Source organism: Lepisosteus platostomus, chromosome 8 (genome assembly GCF_059453375.1).
Source record: "Lepisosteus platostomus isolate fLepPlt1 chromosome 8, fLepPlt1.hap1, whole genome shotgun sequence".
Lineage (NCBI taxonomy): Eukaryota > Metazoa > Chordata > Actinopteri > Semionotiformes > Lepisosteidae > Lepisosteus > Lepisosteus platostomus.
Window position 1 is genome coordinate 9,383,391 of NC_142618.1, and position 19,282 is coordinate 9,402,672.

General features: G+C 37.6%; 1 protein-coding gene across 6 annotated transcripts in view; it reads left to right on the plus strand.

Moving 5' to 3' along the window:
* The window catches only part of cyp7b1 (cytochrome P450, family 7, subfamily B, polypeptide 1), a 73,042-nt gene that overhangs the window by 29,608 nt on the left and 24,152 nt on the right, over positions 1 to 19,282 (plus strand). The gene's annotated exons all lie outside the window — the stretch shown is intronic.

The following is a 19,282-nucleotide window of genomic DNA, read 5'->3' on the forward strand; positions in this document are numbered from 1 at the left end:
GTGAGTTAAATTGTGTTAAGATGAGGATTTTCAGCCTGTGCAAAAGTATAGCATTAATTGCCATGATGCTAATTAAACTGCATCGAACAAATACCACTGCGTTCCTCAGGGGGAAAACAGAAGGCAGTTTAAAATAATTATTGGAGCTTCATGCATGTGTGAAGTTTTCATTACTCTTAGGATGGTAACGAGAGACTTTGCGCTGCTGAAATACTCCTGTTAGCATTTTATTCTCAAATTTCCTGACAGATTCTGAAGGGTTGCAAGTGAATCCTATACAGTAGATTCTAATATTCTAACAAATTATAAAAAAGCTAGATTTGGCATACCAGAAACAGGTGTTCCATTTCAGATCACTGTATGATTATGTATTAGCTTATGTTGTCAGATTGTTTCATTAACCACCTACTGCTTTTCCAAATCCAGTTGCTGTTCTTGAACCATGAAATGAAATGTGTATGTCATACCTTGGAATATGCAAGGCATTTTAGTTACTACAGAGTACTTACAGTCTTTAATAGTTTTCCCCTTTTTATTTTTTCCAGTAGTAAATTTATCATTTACTAATTACATATTGATTCACATTGTTTTATCATTATACTTTCCTACGTATTTGCTTTAATCTGATTTTTTCTAGCTTCGTGTTTGCTTTTCCATTATACAATATTAAGCTCACAATTTCTGAAATACATCATATACAAACCACCCAGCAACACATTGGCATGGGGGTACTGTTGATCATTAAAATAGTATAAAGAACAAACGAAAGGTTAGAAAATGTAAGATGGCTATTCAGCCCATCGAGTCGATTTTGTTTGCTAGTAGGCGACTTATCAGAGAGTCTCATCTAGTGGTTTCTTGGAAGAAGCCAGGGCATCAGCTTTAACAACATGGTTGGGAATCTTGATCTTGTATTCCTACAACTTTTATGTGAGGAATTGCCTCCTGTTTAAATTTTAAAGTATACGCCCTTGTATGTTTTAAAATAGCCTATATATTTTATATAAATTATACATAATATACTGTATGATGTACATTTTTCTTAATATTGTTTGTGCTTAGAACTTTTCAGAACAATATTGTATGGTGATTAATGCTACTGCCTCCTGGAATTGCGTTAAATTCCATCATGAGGTTTTTATGTAAGGAGTTTGCATGGTCTTCCTGTATTTGTATTTGCCCCTTTGGACAAGATTCTTGTTGGGTTAATTGTCCAGGATAGGCTTTATTTGTCTGTCAGGATAGGCTTTATGTTGCCAAGCCCCATTCCAGGAAGCACAACAACAAGAATCTGTCCAAATTCAGGTTTTCAAATTCTATTATTTCTGCCTCCTTCTGCTCACATTGCAAAGGTTTGTCCAGTCATTTGTTTTAGCATTAAAGTACAGTAATAATTTATCCCATGATTTTGTGATAGCATGCACAAGAAAGTTTGATAGTTAAGCTAGTGCTTTTCACACTTTTTATGTACAATAAAGTTGTCGCTTGAATTCATGTTGAGTAGAGAGTCAAAACTTTCCTTGTGGTTTACTATAATGTTTAAGGAGTTGTGTCTTTATCAACATTATATCCTCACATATTCACACCATTACAAGACATTAATGCTCCTGCAGTTATATTGTCTGTGATAGGATGTGTAGATTTAGGTTGGGAATTTTTCTTCAGGGAAACTACTTTATGGATGAATTATTGTTCCAGGGCCTCTAGGACAAGGAAGACCCTCCTTCCAACATTAGATATATATTTCAAGCAAAACCAAAACAGAAGAATAAAGTATGTGTAGTTCTTTCCCTTTTCATTATGTTTTTTAAGTGTTTCACTATATGCCTCTGCTCCGATTAATATTCTTTCTTTTTTCTTTTAGAATCTTTTTCTAACATGATACTTTTATTAGTAATTATACTGTACCATTTGTTCTAGCATATTTAGAAATGGATTGATGTTACAACAAAGATGTAATAGTATGATAATGGGATTAATTTTTACTTTTAATCATTAGGATGATGCCATTTGATGCAGAAAGTGTGTGAAATCTACACTGTAGTCACAGACAAATAAGTTCTAGAACCCGAGACGAAGTTTAAACACCTGAGTTTATTGTTTGCAAGGAACAATAAAACCAAAGTATTGTTCAAAATATAGGTTCAAATCTTCCAGTTTATTTAGCAAATTTCAGACGCTTCTGACACAACCTGTTACCATGGTAAAGGGAGGGGGGCACCTGTGTTTGGACATTCCCAAGACCTTGAACACTTTTAACGGTCGGTTTTATCTTTCGTTAGTTAGGGAGTCTCCATCTTGCACTTGGAATTTCATATCGGTTAACTCCCATCCCAGCCATAACTCAAAGGTGCCTGAGCATGGAATGTCTTTGTGCAGAAAGAAATCAGTTAACCCTCTTTTCACATCTTATATCTTTCTTCAACACCGATAGGGCAGATTGTCTTGGACAATTGGTTTATTTCTTAACTAGCCCCTCCCAATCTGTTTCTACTTTTGACTATTCCATTAGAATGATCAATTATTGCTCATGCAGGTAATGTTTCTTTTTACCACGATTCATGATAAAGCCGTGCACTTAATTCAGCATATTTAATCACTGTTTCTCATGTTTGTAATTCACTTCAAGGTTCTAAAGTCACATTAAACCACAAGTTTTCACGAAACAATACACTGGTTGAAAGCACTTCATACAACAGAGATCTAAAAATGAAATCTGTAGCTTTTAAAATGCTTTAATTGGGATTTTTTATATATTTTTAATCCCTAAAGTAATAAATAATGGAACAAAGTAATGTATCTAGAGATTTAAGGATTTAAAACCAGTAGCAGTGCACATCAAGTCTGTGATTTAAAGACCTGTCAGGAAACCCCATGTACAGACATTTTTCTATTTTATATTAATCCATAAGTCTGGGGATTGAAGTATATGACAGAAATGGCCCATGGTGTAAAAAAAATGCTCCATCAATTCCAAATTCAAAATGTCCACAAAAATATTTTGCATAATGTTATCTCATGAAGACTTTCATTTGAATTTCATTTAAAAACATTGGGCTAAAGTATTGTTATTGAGTTACTGAGTCAGACGCTGTTTTTTGTGCTGTCTGCATGAAAGATAGTAATCGACCGATATGAATTTCATGACTGTGGTGTTTCTGTGGAATGTATTCAGGGTTTGTTTCACCCCAGTCTCTGGGGAGGGTATACCTACAGTACCATCTCTAACCCTTTTCCAGAGACTTCGTCTCTGAGAAACTGGACTCCTGGCTTTCCCTTACCTTGGGGAATATAGCTTTGTAGCAGCAAGCGCCTGCTTGATGTGCTGTTGTACTTTCATCCAGGAGTTTTGTTTATTTTGATCCTCTTCCTTGGGAAACTCTCCACTCCCTGCTGAGGAACTGGGGATATACCTCTCCACTCCCTGCTGAGGAACTGGGGATATACCTCTCCACTCCCTGCTGAGGAACTGGGGATATACCTCTCGGCTCCCTGCTGAGGAACTGGGGATATACCTCTCGGCTCCCTGCTGAGGAACCACACTTTATTTCTTGGGGACTAGTTTCCACAAAACTGCCTGTCCCTAAGGGCACTCTGAATTGAAGCGTCAGAATGCTGATAGCTGCCTGCTGGCTTACTGCGAGACTGAAGTGAGCCTGTTCTCTTCCTCAGTCTCTTGAGATCAAACATAGTCTCAGATAGTCTGCCGAAGACTGTAACCCCTGACACCTTTCAAAAGAAGTATCAGTCTCAGGTGTCAGGCTTCTTCTCTGTTGAAACCCTGTTGAAAGGAAGCACCCAGATGGTAGCAAATATCTCTTTTTAACTACAAACATGAGTATGAAAATGCTTGCTTTGTATAGCGAAGATTCATAAACTACGTCTTCATAATAAATAGGGGTGGGTGTACATCATTCCACTATTATTGTCACTATAGTGTGTATAAAACAGATACATATAGAAAATACATACTGTAGTGATAACAACTTGAGCCTGCGTGTGCTTACTCCAGCAAAAAAATCCTAGAAACTGACATTAACATATTGACTGATGCTTGTAATCTGGTCTAGTGAAAGCACACAATTGGTAAAGTGACAAGTGCTGCCATTTTAAGGTAAGTTTAGGTCATTTGGGAAATCCTTCTGTATTGTTACAGTGACAAGCATGCCTGTCTGACTTTGTTTTGTTATTTTTTAAGATCTGCTACAGTATTTGCATTCTGATTCAATGTAAAAATAATTAGCCAGCTTGACAGCAGGTTTTGAAAAGTGCAATACTTGCTTTTGCTGAATAGCAGTCAGCACTTTTGGCTGACATATAGAAAGCTGAAATGTTTGCAGATTTATGTTTTTAATTAAAAAACAACAACAAACACAATCCAAGTTTAAATGGTTGAAATGAGAGTTGAATTGGCCCCCTGGGGTCAGTGATCAGCACTACTTATACAAGTCTCCTTGAGCGATTGATGAGTCAAACCACCCAGTGGCGGTGATTTTCAGTGAAAAGCATCTCATTTTATTTTGGAATCGGCAGATTTTTTTTGCAACTTAATTTTTATTATTTTTACTTTCCTTTCGCTAGCCCACCTCAGTATCCAGGGCTAAATCCACAGCCTAGCTCTACGGGGGGAGACGGCAACCTCAGCTAGCCTAAGCCAGGGCTACAATGCCTCTTTATGACAGCACTTTCAATTCAATTCAATTCAGATAATTTTTATATAGCGTCTTTCACAACAAGGTTGACCCAAGGCGCTTAACAATGCAACTGACCATACATGTTGTGAACTTTCCCTCAGAAGTTTCCACCACCTAAAACAACAAGTTTCTAAAACTATCAACAATGATTTCTAAAACATTCTTGTGTACATATACTTATAGATCTCGCATTAAATTCTCATGTATGTACATTTTCACTAGAGAATGAGCAGATTTCTAGTAATTTCGAGTAGAAGGTTTAATGGGGCCTTTGTATAATTAAATGACCCTACAATTATGAGTACTAATTGCAAATGTGATCAATATGCAATTTAAAGAAGCTGTTCTATATTATTACTCACTAGCACTGTTTAAATAATACAGATATACAATATATAGTGTGTGCAACTCATACAAAATACAATTAGATAGCTGTGACAGCATGCGTAGGCTGCAAAGGGTGTGACACACCCGAAGAAGGCTCCACAGCTGAAACATTGTGTTTCTTTTCTTCTCTATTCAGCAAGGAATAAACCTTTACTTGTTCCTTTTCATACAAAATATGCTGCTTGTAATTAAGGCAAGAGGAAACTTGCATAAAACCTGTGCTGTTTTTGCGATCAGTGCAAGTGCAAGCCTGAAAGCTTGTTTTTCAGGGACCACTTGTCTCTGATTGCAAACAACATAGGTATAATAATCCTACAAGACAACACTGGGATAACTTTTAGTTATGTCTATGAACATAAAATCCATATATTGTATTTTAATGGAATTACCTACTCCTTCAGTTTTAAACATTAGGGCATTCGTGTATCGGAACACCTCGTGGTTTTCTTTGATAGGTTGATGGTATTTCAGTCAAATCCAGCCCTCATCACTTATTTCTTGTAATATATTTCTGCCTTCACATTTCCCTACAGAATGCACAGTGAGCTGTAAAAATGAACAGTTCTTTTTCTTCCTTTTGACATGATGCTGACAGGAGTCACTTTGATGTACTTTAGAAGCATGAATTTCCTATCTGTTCAGTTTTTTTTCCCGGGGCTTCATCTATGCAGACATTGTGAGCTGTCATTTTGCTACTCTCTGTGATGATCTTGACACATAACGGTTTTGACAAGAGCTGGACATCAGCCACAATTCAGGGCTGGCAGTGCGTATTTCTTCAGGTGAAGTGCCTAAGCATCTAGATGAAAGACAAACAATTGCAAACTTTTTCTGAATCATCTTTCTCTTTTAAATACAAGAGGTTCACCTGGGTCATTTGTGATTTGTAGAGTTAATATGTTATGAAAAACACATGAGGAAACTATCTATCTGCTTGGTTAGTGGTGACAGTAATGTGTGCTATGTATATATTTGTGTGTGTATTGTTTACATTTACATAAATGTACTATATTTATATACCATTACATACATACTGTATCTAAAAACATGGAAACATAAAAGCTTCAAATTGATTAAACATCATCTCATGATCATTCACATAGCCAGCCCAGGTCCTGGAGATTCCCTGTCCTGTATCTGAATGACCCATTTGATAAGATTGGGATGACTTTTAAGTTATACTGTAGATCAGTTAAGCAAATTAAATTCTTGTCCTAGAGGGTTAAAAATACTTGTTCCAACTGATCTGTAAATGACTGCATTTTAAAATCATAGTGTCGACCGCAGGTAAATTTTTCCAAGCTTTTAGTAATTATTGATTTAATAGTTAACTATGAAATCTGCTTGAGTGGGACTCTCCAGGAGCAGACTTGGTGATGCCAAGTGCTATATATACCATGGCTACCAAGGGGCCTAATCACTCTTACAATCCCATTATCACTTGACATAAGTAACAAAACCACTGCCAACAGCATGTTTCCTCCAGTTCGTTGTGATTTCTTTGGGTATGAAACTCTAGATTTATTTTCTTGGTGCTGTTACTTATGCTTAGGCAGCAGCTCACCACATTTTGTCAGGGGGTATTCCTCAACAGCACGAGTCATTGATTAGCCTGCTCAACAGCTCTGATGTGGCCCTTAAAGCCACATCTGTGTCAGTTTGCTGGACAGGCCCCCGATGAGATGGATGGAGATGGATCTGCGATGCGAGCGTGGCTTTAGATGGGATTTACCTGGTTTGATTCCTGCTGCCATAGGGCCTCTGCAGTTTTTCCTTGACATTGTGATTATAGCTGGCCGACTTGGCCTAAGGCGTGGAGCTGGAGGTTTGGAAAGATGCTCATATACAGTAGCAGCAGGCTGGGGTTGGAAATTAACCTCTCCCGTTGGCTCTCTGGTGTAATCCCCTCTGCTTAAGTGAGAGGGCAGGATGTTGCTCAGGACCGGGACCTGAAGAAGTTCGCAGGGTGCCTGAGATGGTGCAGTTCCTAGCGTTGAGCTCAGAAGTGACATGACTAGTATATGTTGGTATATGTTGGTACAGTATATGTTGGTATATGACTGGTATATGGTGAGTTGTAACGTAATGGTGTACAGTACCTCACCACTGAGAGGCAAGAGGTAACTTTGTGCTCTTCAAGAAGAATCAGCATGTTCGTTGGGGAGATGGTCTTGATTTTGACAAAATTATTACATATTTTTTCATGCTTTCTTTTGATGTTTAGTAAATGTACATATGTACAGTACATTCACACCCCTGAAGAAGGCTCCATGGCCTTCTTTTCATATTCCAGCATGGAATGAACCTCTTCTTGTTCTTTACAGTTTAAATGTTGAAACTACTCCCCGGTCAATTATTTTCCTCTATATGTATCTCCTAAATTATTTTATGTTCCCCTTAGAACAGGGTATTCCACAGTGGGTTAATTAAATGGAGTCCTAGGGGTGAAAATGTTCACCAAAAGCTAGGTGACGTCTGTTAAGAACCTACACGTCACTGATGTCTCTATGAAACGCAAATACAATCTTACAACTTTTTCCTTTATTTTATTTGAAGCTTCAAGATCTTTTGCGCATCATGTGTTTCTTGTTGTATGAGCACTAGCACGACATAATGAAAATGTCAGGCCATTCCACACACTTCTGCTGATGCTTCTAGTAGTAGAGTAGCACCTTCCTCTATTCCTCCTATTCCCCCACTAGTTCAAACTCTTTCTCCTTTCTTCCTTCGCACCCATTTCTCACGCTGATTTCTCCTCTTTGCTGCTCTTTGCCCTCTGCCTGCTCACTTCTTCTGGGCATTTCCTCTCTCCTTAACACCTCTATACTCACAGCTGCTTTTCCTCTTTTTTTTTTTAAAACAAGACTGCATAAGAAGAAAACACCCTTGATCCCTCTCGCCCTGACCCCTTTCTTCCACTTCTGTCTCAAACCCTGGGGCGGGCAGTGCACAGCCAGCTGTCAGCTTTCTTCCTGCCACACTTTCCACCCGCAAAACTACAGTCTGGCTTTCGATCAACACGCTACATTGCAGTTTTGTTACTGATCTTCCTTTCTCGGCTCTAGCTGCCTGACACTGCTCTGTCTTCATTGTTCTTGATCTTTCTATCACCTTGAATGCTGCATCAGTCTATTATTTTCTCACCACTTGCTGCTGACATTGGAATTTCTGGTGTTACTGATTCTCCCTCTGACTCACAGATCACAAAGTTCAACCTCTGTCTCTGCTCCTCACACTTTCTCTGTTTGGCTCCTCTAGGGCGCGATCCAGGATCTTTTGTCTTCCTCACTTTTCTCATCCTACATTACTCCAATCCCACCACTGGCTCCCTAGTGATACCTGCGTCTGAAACCTCTAGCTCTTACCTGCTGCTGTCTCAACCACTCTTCTTCTGCCTATCCTTCACCCCCTCATGTCGTCCCTGCTCCTCCACGTCTGCCAGAATTCCTGTACCTCTTCTCCATTCTCCCAGATCCAAAGCCCATTCACTCTCCACCCTCGCTCTTCAGTGGTGGAATGAAGTACCCCCAGACATAAGAAGTGCTCGGTCCAGAGCCACCTTTTGGCACCTGCTCAAGCCCATCTGTTTAGATGCCATCTGCAATCCCTCAGCTCTTCATTACATTCTTCAGTCACTACTACACTGTATAATATTTATGTTTTTTACTCTCAAACTAGTAATGTCATCTGTTCATTGCACTTATTTACATTAAGCATGAAAGACAGACCATCTTCCATTACTGTTTCCTTCACTGTTTTGTATTCACGCTGTTCATATGCTGTTTTAATTCTATTTCTTTTTACATACTGGTGAGTGGTCTTGATTTTGCCAAAACTATGAAATTTATTTTTTCTTAGTTTCTTTTGATGTTTAATATATTTTTGATTTTTAAATAATGTTTGATGTTTGATGTTTTAATAATATATTTTGATGTTTAAAGTGCAGAATAATGCAGTTACAAGTAATGCAAGTCCATTGGTGGAAGATGTAAACATTAATAATCCCCAGTATCAGGGCAGTTTTGGGTATATGGGGTTTCGCTGCTTGTGTGCTGAGCCACCTATAGGCTTTGAATATGAAAGAGCAAGAGTGAATGGTTAAAGATTTGGGGGTCTTCAGACACACTCAAAGGTAAATTATCCATTCCCTTTTCGCAAGATAATTAGCATTTTCATGTGAAATTGGTGTCTGTATAAAGATTGGTGTTCTAAACCTCAGATATAAATAGCATCAACTGTATCGGGCTCTATACAGTAGTTCTCTAATGTGGCCAGTGGCAGCAATCTCACAAGTTTCCCCCATATGTACACATGTCATCACTTCACCTGAAATCATCTAGCCAAGGGCACAGAGCCAGTTTCCACAACAGGAGATAGGGAGTGTTTGACTGATGTTCTGGGGGAGTTTGCGAAAGCATTAAAGACTGATATCAGTTGTCTGTAATGTGAATAGGCACACAGGGCCTTCAATCCACAGAAAAGCACTTTGGTGATCTGCATACTGTATATGAGTTAAATGCCAAATTTGAAATTTTAAAACTCACGAGAAGCTTAAAATTAAGTGATTAAAATGAGTGATGTTTGACACAGAATTTTTTTTTTACTAAAGTCGAATGCTTCAGAATAAAACCACGAGGAGATAGTACTACTAATACCAGATAAAAGCCTCCGAAGCGAATGTATCAATTTACATTAAATAATTTAATTTTCTAGACTTCTAATGGTGCTTGAAATAACTATTTGTAACTGGCTCCATTTAAATAAATACTGTTGCATGCTGAATAAAAGAAAATAAGATTTGTTCATTTGTTTAACGTTTTCACATGTGAACTTCACTATACAATATATGCAAGGTAGATATCAGCAATCACATAATATTATTTCATGTATTTCATTTTTATTGGTTGTAATACCCATAGTCATTAAGACCTTTAAGAAATATTATAGGAGGTTAATTTTATTTTTTAATATGAATGCCGGCCAAATTGTTTATTATTATTTTACCTTTATTCGATTGCAATATAAATGACAGATTTCATTTTTCACTATATTTCTTTTAATTTCTTTCCTTGGTAGTTTAATTGGGCACTTTAGCCTACTTTATGCTGCTGTTTCCTGTCCAGAGTGCTAAAGCCAGCTGTACCTTTGACAAATCAGTGAAGCACATCTCCGTAGAGAGACAGCTTCCTGCTTCTCCAGCTGCAGCCCACATCTGGACCAGTGTTTCAGTGCTCCATCGACATTGTCTTTGGGCTGCATCCAACAATGAGAGCTAAAGGAAAGTCTGTAGACATCAAAAACTTCATTTATGTATCTTAAATTGTTGATAGCACAGTTGAGAACAAAAGTGCAGATTCTGAAAATGGTGCTGTTGGCATTTTGTTGGCTTTAGTCTGGTAATTCGGATTTAAATCTGGCAGTCACTGGGTACAATGTCCACATTCTCTGGGTTACTGATGTGGTCTGAACCTTTTGTTTATTACTCCTTAAGATTTCAAGCCATTGGGAAGAGTGTGAAAAAGGAGAGGTCTTTAGTGAATTGGATATAACAGAAAAGTTATTTTCAAAAACAAGTTCTATTTTTCTAATTTCTAAATTTTTCAGTTTTCAGTTTTTAAAAAATCCTGTAAATGATTACTGCACTTGGTTTCTCTTTCTGAAACATTTTCATGTTTTTGCATTTCTTGAGGTTGGCCAAATACAGTATGTGTTACAGTGATGGTTTTTAAGTACTTGTCTTTAGAATTCTCTTTTGTACTGGAACCAGTTTGTTGTACATGTTATCACTGTTTTTCATGTATTCCATTGGCATCGTAAATGTTTTTCCATGAAGAAGTATATAATACTAACTTAAACTTAATTAAAAGCATCTAATTCACATTATTATTCTACCCTGTGCCTTCAGTGTTCCTCAGAAGACTTATATTAATTATAAATTGCAATATACTAGAATATAGAATCTGGAGTCCATATCATTATTCTCTCTTTGAACTGCTAATGAGACAAACAAAAAATGATCTGAATGTTTCCAGGTATTCTTATAAATCAATTGCAACACACACAACGAGACAGGGGCTTTAGTTAGTAATGGTTGGTAAGAACCTACTTAAAATTGGGGAAAAAAAAAAGAAAAAAAAGTTTCTAGCACTGAGTCGCATTTTAAAATTCCTTTCTGGTTCTTGCTCTTTTATACTGAGACACTGAGTGGAACATGAGCCTTCAGAAACCTGAAGCAACTCCAGCCCTGTCTCCCAGCAGCAGATGCTTCTGAGCGATGGGAAAATCTGTGAAAGGCGATGAGGTCAGTTAGGCATGAAAAAAAAAAAGTAAAATAGATTTTAAAAGGAAATCTGTACATCGTTAAATTAACAGTTTCTTAATTGGTGTCAGACGAGGGGGCATTGAGCATATCGGATTCGTGTATTTATTTCTTCTAAACTGTATAACATTTGTTTTAATATGTCATTGAGAACTGTTCTTTTTATTTTTTAAAGTTTCTCTTCCAAGTTGCATTCCTAGAATAAACTGCCAGGGTATCTGGCAAGCAATTTCCTGAGCTGAACTGTTTGTACGGTGTGATGCTGTGTGGGGCGGCTCACAACAAGCCACAGGTTCTAGGCGGGACCCCAATCATAGACACACCCCATACAGTACATGTCTTAAATTTAATTTAATTCAATAAATAACTTACTTCTTTACTTAATGTTCAATAACATGAAGTGTTACCTGTCTTTAGGCATGGGTAATTTAGTACTGGTGGGCAGCCGCGTCAGCATGCGTAGGCTGCAAAGGAACAAGTAACAGGTTTATTCCATGCTGAAAAAAAAGAAGAAAGAAAACACAACGTTTCGGCTGTGGAGTCTTCTTCAGGTGTGAGAAAGACAAGGCAGTAAGCAAAAGGTAAATAGGTAGTTTAGAGCAACCAGTGAGGCTATGTGATTGAAGACCCCTACATTAGATCTGTGGCTTTTGTTTATTGACTGGAAATTTATATAATATGCCTCGTGTACAGCGTAGAAGCAGGGGTGGACAGAATCCTGTCCAAGGCAGCCAAGGGGTAGCAGAGGCATGCAAAAAGTGTCCTGAGACTGCAACCTAAATCCCTGTATCTGAGTTGCTGAGCCAGCAGCCTGCACTGTAAATAGGCTGCTATAGTGGTTGCACAGCCAGTCCTTAGCCCGGAGGTTGGTGAAACCAGTCAAGGGGCTGGAGATTTCATCCCGGTAGCTTTATTGTGGACTCAGAAGCTTAAGCTGTGTTACCGTGGCTGGTGCAGTGGTACAGCCATTCTTCAGCACAGACATTTGCAGAGCAGCTGTATGACTTGGGTCTGCAACCGTGTATCTGTAGTGGAAATATAGACAACTTTCGCTATGTAAAAGTGGCTGTTGTGGCAACAGTAAAGCCTTCCTTCAGCCTGGAGAAGAACGACTGTAAGGAACCTATAGACTGAGGTCTACACCTCCAAAGCTGTAGTGAAAAGTATACAGACAGCTTGCTCTGCGTCAAACTGGCTGTTGTGGCAACAGGAAAGCCTTTCGTCAGCCCAGAGGCTGGGATTGATAGCTGGAGTCCTCAGCCCAGAGGCTTCTCGGCCTGTGTGGAGGCGAATACAAGATGGAGGTCTTCTATCATTCATCTACTAAATTCTTCTCCTGATTGACTCTAATACTTCCTGTTTCGGGAACTCTATTTATGTGGCCTGTGGCAAGGTGTACATCTGATGCCTGCTCCCGTGATGATTGCTGGCGTCCAGTCTCTTGTGAGCTTTGCATCCAATCTGCCATCTTAGTTAGGGGGTGGAATCACGTCCCTTTCAGTATCACAACAGAAATGTGAAGACAAATGTGAATTTTCTTGCTTTGTTGTAGGCAAGACATGAGATTGTAAAGTTATCCTTTTAATTAAAGGAGCAATGGGGAAACAAAATTTACACAACCATATTACACAGACTTCAGAAACTTGATGTTCCAAAAAAAGTGATATGAGAAGAAAACTTCTAAAATAGTACATAAGAGTCTGGGTAAAACTGATTATTTTATAATATGGATTGCATTTGACTATGTCATCAAGGTCAGCAATTTTTGTAATCCTTAATGGTATCCTTAATTTCCAGTGTTGATCGGAACTGGGATTTCATACATGCTATTTTTCTCAGAGCACAATAATACCTGTCAGTTTATTATGGATGTTGGCTCAAGATAAAAAAAAAGCTTAAAGAGTTTAGGAGCACCTGCGACATGATTGTGGTAAGTAAGCAAGCAATCCTAGGAAGCTCCAGTTTTCTTTTTTTTTGTAATTAATCGCAATTATATATCTTGATTTCACCAGAACCAGTTAAATCAGAGGTGTTCACACAAGAGATTATTTGGAACAGAAATCTGAATACCCTTTTGCCTTCAAGGACCATATTTCCCTTAATTGAACAAATAACTTACTTAATTACTCAATAACTTAAAGGGTTCCCAGTCTTTAGGAATGTATGATTTAGGGTGACCAATGAGGCAAAATGAGTGAAGACCTAGATCTGCAATCTAGGATCTTAGATCTTTGGCTTTTAGAGTTTTTAGATACGTTTTGAGCACCAAGTATCAAGAGTATCAATTTATTTGGTCTTCCAGATTTCAGTAATGAAAATACACTATGTGTATACTAACTGTCAGAAGAAAAGGTGGCATAAAGCTATTATCAAGAAAATTCTGGAAAATTTTTGTAGCAGGTGCAATGACATTGTACTGAACAGAACTGACATAGGTTAACATTTGATATTAATAATTAGCATTTGTCATCACCAAGGCTTTTGAACTGGGTCTTTTGTGAAAGATACATGTTAATTGTTGGTAGTAATATAAACTGGCTATACTGTATGTGAAGCATGCTTTGCAGCAGGTTCAAATTGCTATCTTGTAGGATTCTGTCCCATTCCTCTCAAAGATGTGCCTGTTTGGAGGCCTCTGAACTCTAGATGACACGTGTTGGCCAACTAATCCCACAGATGTTGAATGGGGCTTAAGTGTGATGAGCAGGACATCCATAACATAACTGACACATTCTCATCTTGCAAGCAAGCTGTTGTTACATGAGCAGCATGAGGATGTGCTTTTTCCTGCTGGAGTGGTATCACATCAGGACGAGCCTACAGGAAGGGCAGCAGGTGAAGTACCAGGACTTGATCAAATAACAGTATGAAGTCAGTTTGCCATCAATCATTGAAAGGGGGTTTCTGTAGCAACAGACACTCCTGCCTTTACTGTAACACTTGGACATCCTCATTGATCTTGGAAAGGTGTCATGACTTGTTGTCACCTGGATGATCATTTTCAGACTACAGTATAAAGCCTTATGAACTCAAATATTACTGGTTGTGAAAACCCCAGACACAAACATGCAACCCAGTATTGTTTTCTCAATAAACAGGGTAAAGTGGTTCCTTGCTTTGTTTTCTTCCATAACTTTCAGCAGACTTGCCATTTAGCAGCTCAGATACCTTCATCACCAGTGTCCAAACCACTCTCGCACTCAGGTACTTTATAACTGTCAAAGGCATTTTATTATATCGTTGTCAGCCACGAATGATCAATTAATAAAAATGATGCCAAAAGTTTTAAGTAGTAACCAAAATCAATTTTCTTTATTAAAAACATCCATAAATAGGGTAATACAATTCTTATGAAACATATGTTAGTATGTTTCTATTGGCATCCATTCTCTTGTACATTTCAATAAGAAATTGCATTTGTTTCTTTCACCTTTACTGTATATAACCTAAGACTTCTTTCTAACTTGATTATACAATTTTGCTTCATGTTCTTTATTTGCCCAGAAGCTTCTGGGCTTGGAACGGCACTGTGTGTGATAGGTTGTATTCACTAAAGTGAAATGGTCGAAATTAAATGGAAAATTATTTGTAGGGGGATTGTGTACTCACTAGCCAATTATTGTAAACATCGTGAATACTATGTTATACTATAAAATAAAAAAGAATATGATTTGTGCCTAGATCATTATTATACAACTCTAATAAGCAGTTTGTTTTTTGAGTTTGCTCTTGAGTGTTTAAGAGAACTTGAAAGCTCTTGGTTCACATTATACTAAGGACCAGAGTGTAGCAGCAGGTACAGTACTTTAAAATACTGAGCCTTCTCTTGTGAATGAGTTACTGAGGTATATTATGGCGTCTCAGTACTGTGCATCTCCTTACTTTCTGACCACTTGAGGAGGAGCTGTGTCTGACCAGGAAAAGAATGCAAGCTCTGCTAAGTGATTGGTCTTTAGGTGAAAGATAGAAACTGGACTCGAGCATACAGAATATACCTGAATATACTGTATATTGCTTCAAGGACTCTCAAAAGTTATTTGTCAGATGACTTCTTTGTAAAAAATTTTAAATAATTATATAAATATGTATTCGATTTTTATAATTCTTTCTTTTTTAAGTCTTTTTGAGTATTTTACATAATTCGTTCTTACATGACTCAATGAGAGTGAAAGTGCTATTGTTTTGGAGTCTTCTTGTTTCTATTTTCATTTTTATTACACTAGAAGGCATTTTTATTATTTTTTAGGACTTAGTACTAAATTGGGTGGTTCCTATAGTGCCAGCAATCTATGGCCATTGAAACAGGTTTCGGACTAGAAATCACCCTCACAAGGAAGTTTAATTTTTGTTAAGCATTTATTTTAATGCTGGTGTTAATGAGCTAAAGGGAAAAAATGATACCAAGGTTCAGTAATCAAACATTGTGAAAGTCATAAAGAAATGAATGAAACCGCATAGTCACGGAAAGAAGGATATCTTTGCTTAAGACTGGTCTTGTCAGCCTTTCCCTTAGCACTCAGGATCACAGGACATGATGGACAATGGTTTAAGAGCTCAGAGTAGAGGCAGAGTGTGTATTTCCACCGTGGGCGACTGTATGAACTGGAACAAACTCCTGCATTCACCTATCAAACAACAAAATGCCATAGGCTTTATATCAACCATAAAAGACAGGCTGAATGTGATATCCTAACCCAGAATAAATAATTCTAATAAATGCCCAATTTTATCAAGAAAATTATATTAAGAGAATGCAACATGACTTAAAACAATACACAATGACACAAAACATTCAGAAATTGAATCTATATACAAACGATTATACTATAGTCCATGCAAACATCTTTTCTTTTTATAACTTTTTAATTTCTCTGTTACAATGTTGAAATTGTGTTTTCATCTACCCACTTTGTCATTATTTTGTGTAACCAATGATTCTTTTAACTATTTGTTTTGCCATTAGTGTTTAAATAAGAATGAACATAAATTAATGAACATTACCTGATCCATTATGAAAATTATTTAGAGAACACATGAGCACAAAAATGTTTCTGTAAAAAAACAAGAAAGGTTACAGATGAGAGGAGGGCATTTGGCCATCTATAGCATGCATAATGTTGTATCTGTTTTTCAGATAGGGGTATGTTAGAGTTCAGCTTTGAAAGAAAACTATTTCCTTGAGCTATTTAAATTACCTCAAGTGTACAATAATGCAAGAATCCTTTAGGCTTCTTGTTATACAGGGTCATCAGCTGAAAACAGTAGTGTATTTTGCCTTGGAGTTCACATTTTCAGAAGTTGCGGTGTTTTTTCTCCAGCTATTTTGTATGAACTTTGGTTAAAAGGAAAAAGTGTGGAAAATGAATTTTCTTCTATTTATAATATACATTTAGGATACAATTCAGAACAAGTTTTGTATTGTATTTATTTAAAACTTGTATTTTTTTCTTTTAAATGCTTATCCATTTTACTGGTACTGTAGTTGTGACATGCCACGCTTCCACAGCAATCACATTTCAATGGTATCATCTGGATGCACTCCATACTGCAGTCTCATTTGTGCACTGATGGCTTGGGTGACATATGGTGTCGATACTCCTTTTTAAAATCTCGCCAATGCAAATATATCCAGCACTGAATGGAGCTCTAGCAGGCTGAAAATTACATGCAGTGTTATGATGGTATAGTTTTGTTCCTTTCATAATCCATAGTACAGAGGACACTGGTGAATGTGAAAATTACATTGAGCTATTTTTTCCAGGGTTGTGATTTAAGTGTTTTTAGCTCTCATTTCTCAGAAAGGATTGCATTTATCTTGAGAGTCATTTTTTTCTTAATGTATATTCATTGGGTTGCTTTGTTGTTGTTGCTCTGTAATTATTAAAAAGTGGGAACATATGTAGCATATGGTTAAATCAGCCTCTTTTCATGCTTTTTCAATATTTTTTTTACAATGAAAAATAACTTGTTCCATTTGCAACAGAACAACCAGCTCGCTGCTTCATAAGCAATCATACACAGATATACTTTTTGGGTGGGGCCTTTTCTTAAAAACAGGGCTGTAAGTAGTTGCTATTATCATTATTTTGCATCTGTATTCTCTCAAAAAACAGCTGTTGAAAGTTGAGAGCGATGCAAAGTGGCAGGGCCTGGAGATGTTCGTGTTCATTCAAGTAACTCTGTTTTGATGTGATGCCTACTGGCAGCGCTGTGTTGTGAATTCAGCGTCTTTGACAGCCATCAGCCCTACTGACCAGTAGTCTCAGTTTTTGTGTTTGAAGGGGAAAGATAAGAAAAAATTAAATTTCTATACCTTCTGTTTTTGGATCCACTGGATCAGAGGCCACTGCCAACAACCATCTAAATCAACGCCATGTCAGCAGGTTCTTCGGTGCGAAGGTCACTCAAACATTTGGCCTCAATGTCTTGTCCTCACAGGTTTGTCACTGGACAGCATCTGTTTATAGATACTGTCTTAACATGTCTTTGATTAGTTTGACAGCAAAAAGAAGCTTCTATCACCTCCATTGCTAACAGTTAGATGTGCTGTAAACATGTTATCAATAATTGTATAAATTACAGTCACAGTGAAAATATGTTTTTATTGTACAGGGCAAAACTGTTTTGCATCCCCTTCATGTTCAGTGCAGGGAAGATAGAAACAAAATGTGTGATAAATTAGCATAGAATAGAATACAGGTAGAGAGCACATATAAATATACATGATATACTAGAGTAGAGTTTATAGCTAAAGTGGAGTACGGTATACAGTACTTTGCCAATGAAATCTGTGGTTTCTACTGAATGTGATTTTTGTTCAATTTTCACTAAAGCACCAAGTACAAAATGCTTGATTTTAGTTTAGAGTTGGTATTTGTGTTAGCTGCTTATGAATATGCACATAAAACCTCTTTCAGTAGCCTGCGTTTTGAGTTATTGCTGAATTTTACAACATTCCAAAGCTTTTTTTTTGTTGCATTTTGCTGATTTAATACTTTTTATGCTGATTTACAGTAAGTGGCATTTTTATAGAGGGTTTAAGCTATGTGCAGTGTAAATAGGGAATTAATTACAAATTAGTGGGGGCTGCCACTGCATATGACCATTTCTGTGAGAAATTACACTTTCCCTTCCTAAATTATTTTGACTTATTACCTTTACAGTATGCGAAACTCCAAAGCAGAACAGATAAGGTTATATTTAAGGATGTACCTATTTAATATATGCATAATTTAATATAGATTTAAAATAATAAATGCATCTATACACTTATTAGATTAAATAAAACAATGATGAATGGTGTTTTTTAATATATGGGAGGGTCTCGGCATCTGCAAATTTCACATGCGAAGGTTGTGAAGCGCAACTTTCAAATTATCCGCACAGCAGAGAGAGATCAGAGATGTATCTAATTAGTGAGTGAGCTTCTCCCTATCCCCTGCTCAGGTATCCACTACCCAGCTTCCAGAATCTCAAGGTGCAGAGCAGTGGCTCTGTGGCTAAGGATTTGTGCCTGTGGCTGGAAGGTTGCCGGTTCAAATCCCACGGCTGGCAGAGGAATCCTACTCTGTTGGGCCCCTGAGCAAGACCCTTAACCCCAACTGCTCCAGGGGTGCTGTACAATGGCTGACCCTGTGCTCTGACCCCAAGCTTCTCTCTCCCCGTCTGTGTGTCTGTGTCTCATGGAAAGCAAGCTGGGGTGTGCAAAAAGACGAATGCCTTATACAAGAAATTGTATAGGGCTAATAAAGTGATGTTATGTTAGAAAAGCTGGTTTTGTCTATATGTTATAGGGAACACTCCAGGTTCTGTGTCAGCAGTGTGGGGAATGACAGTTTGGAAACGACTTTACAGGCTCACTGAGAGTTTCATTGCCCTTTTC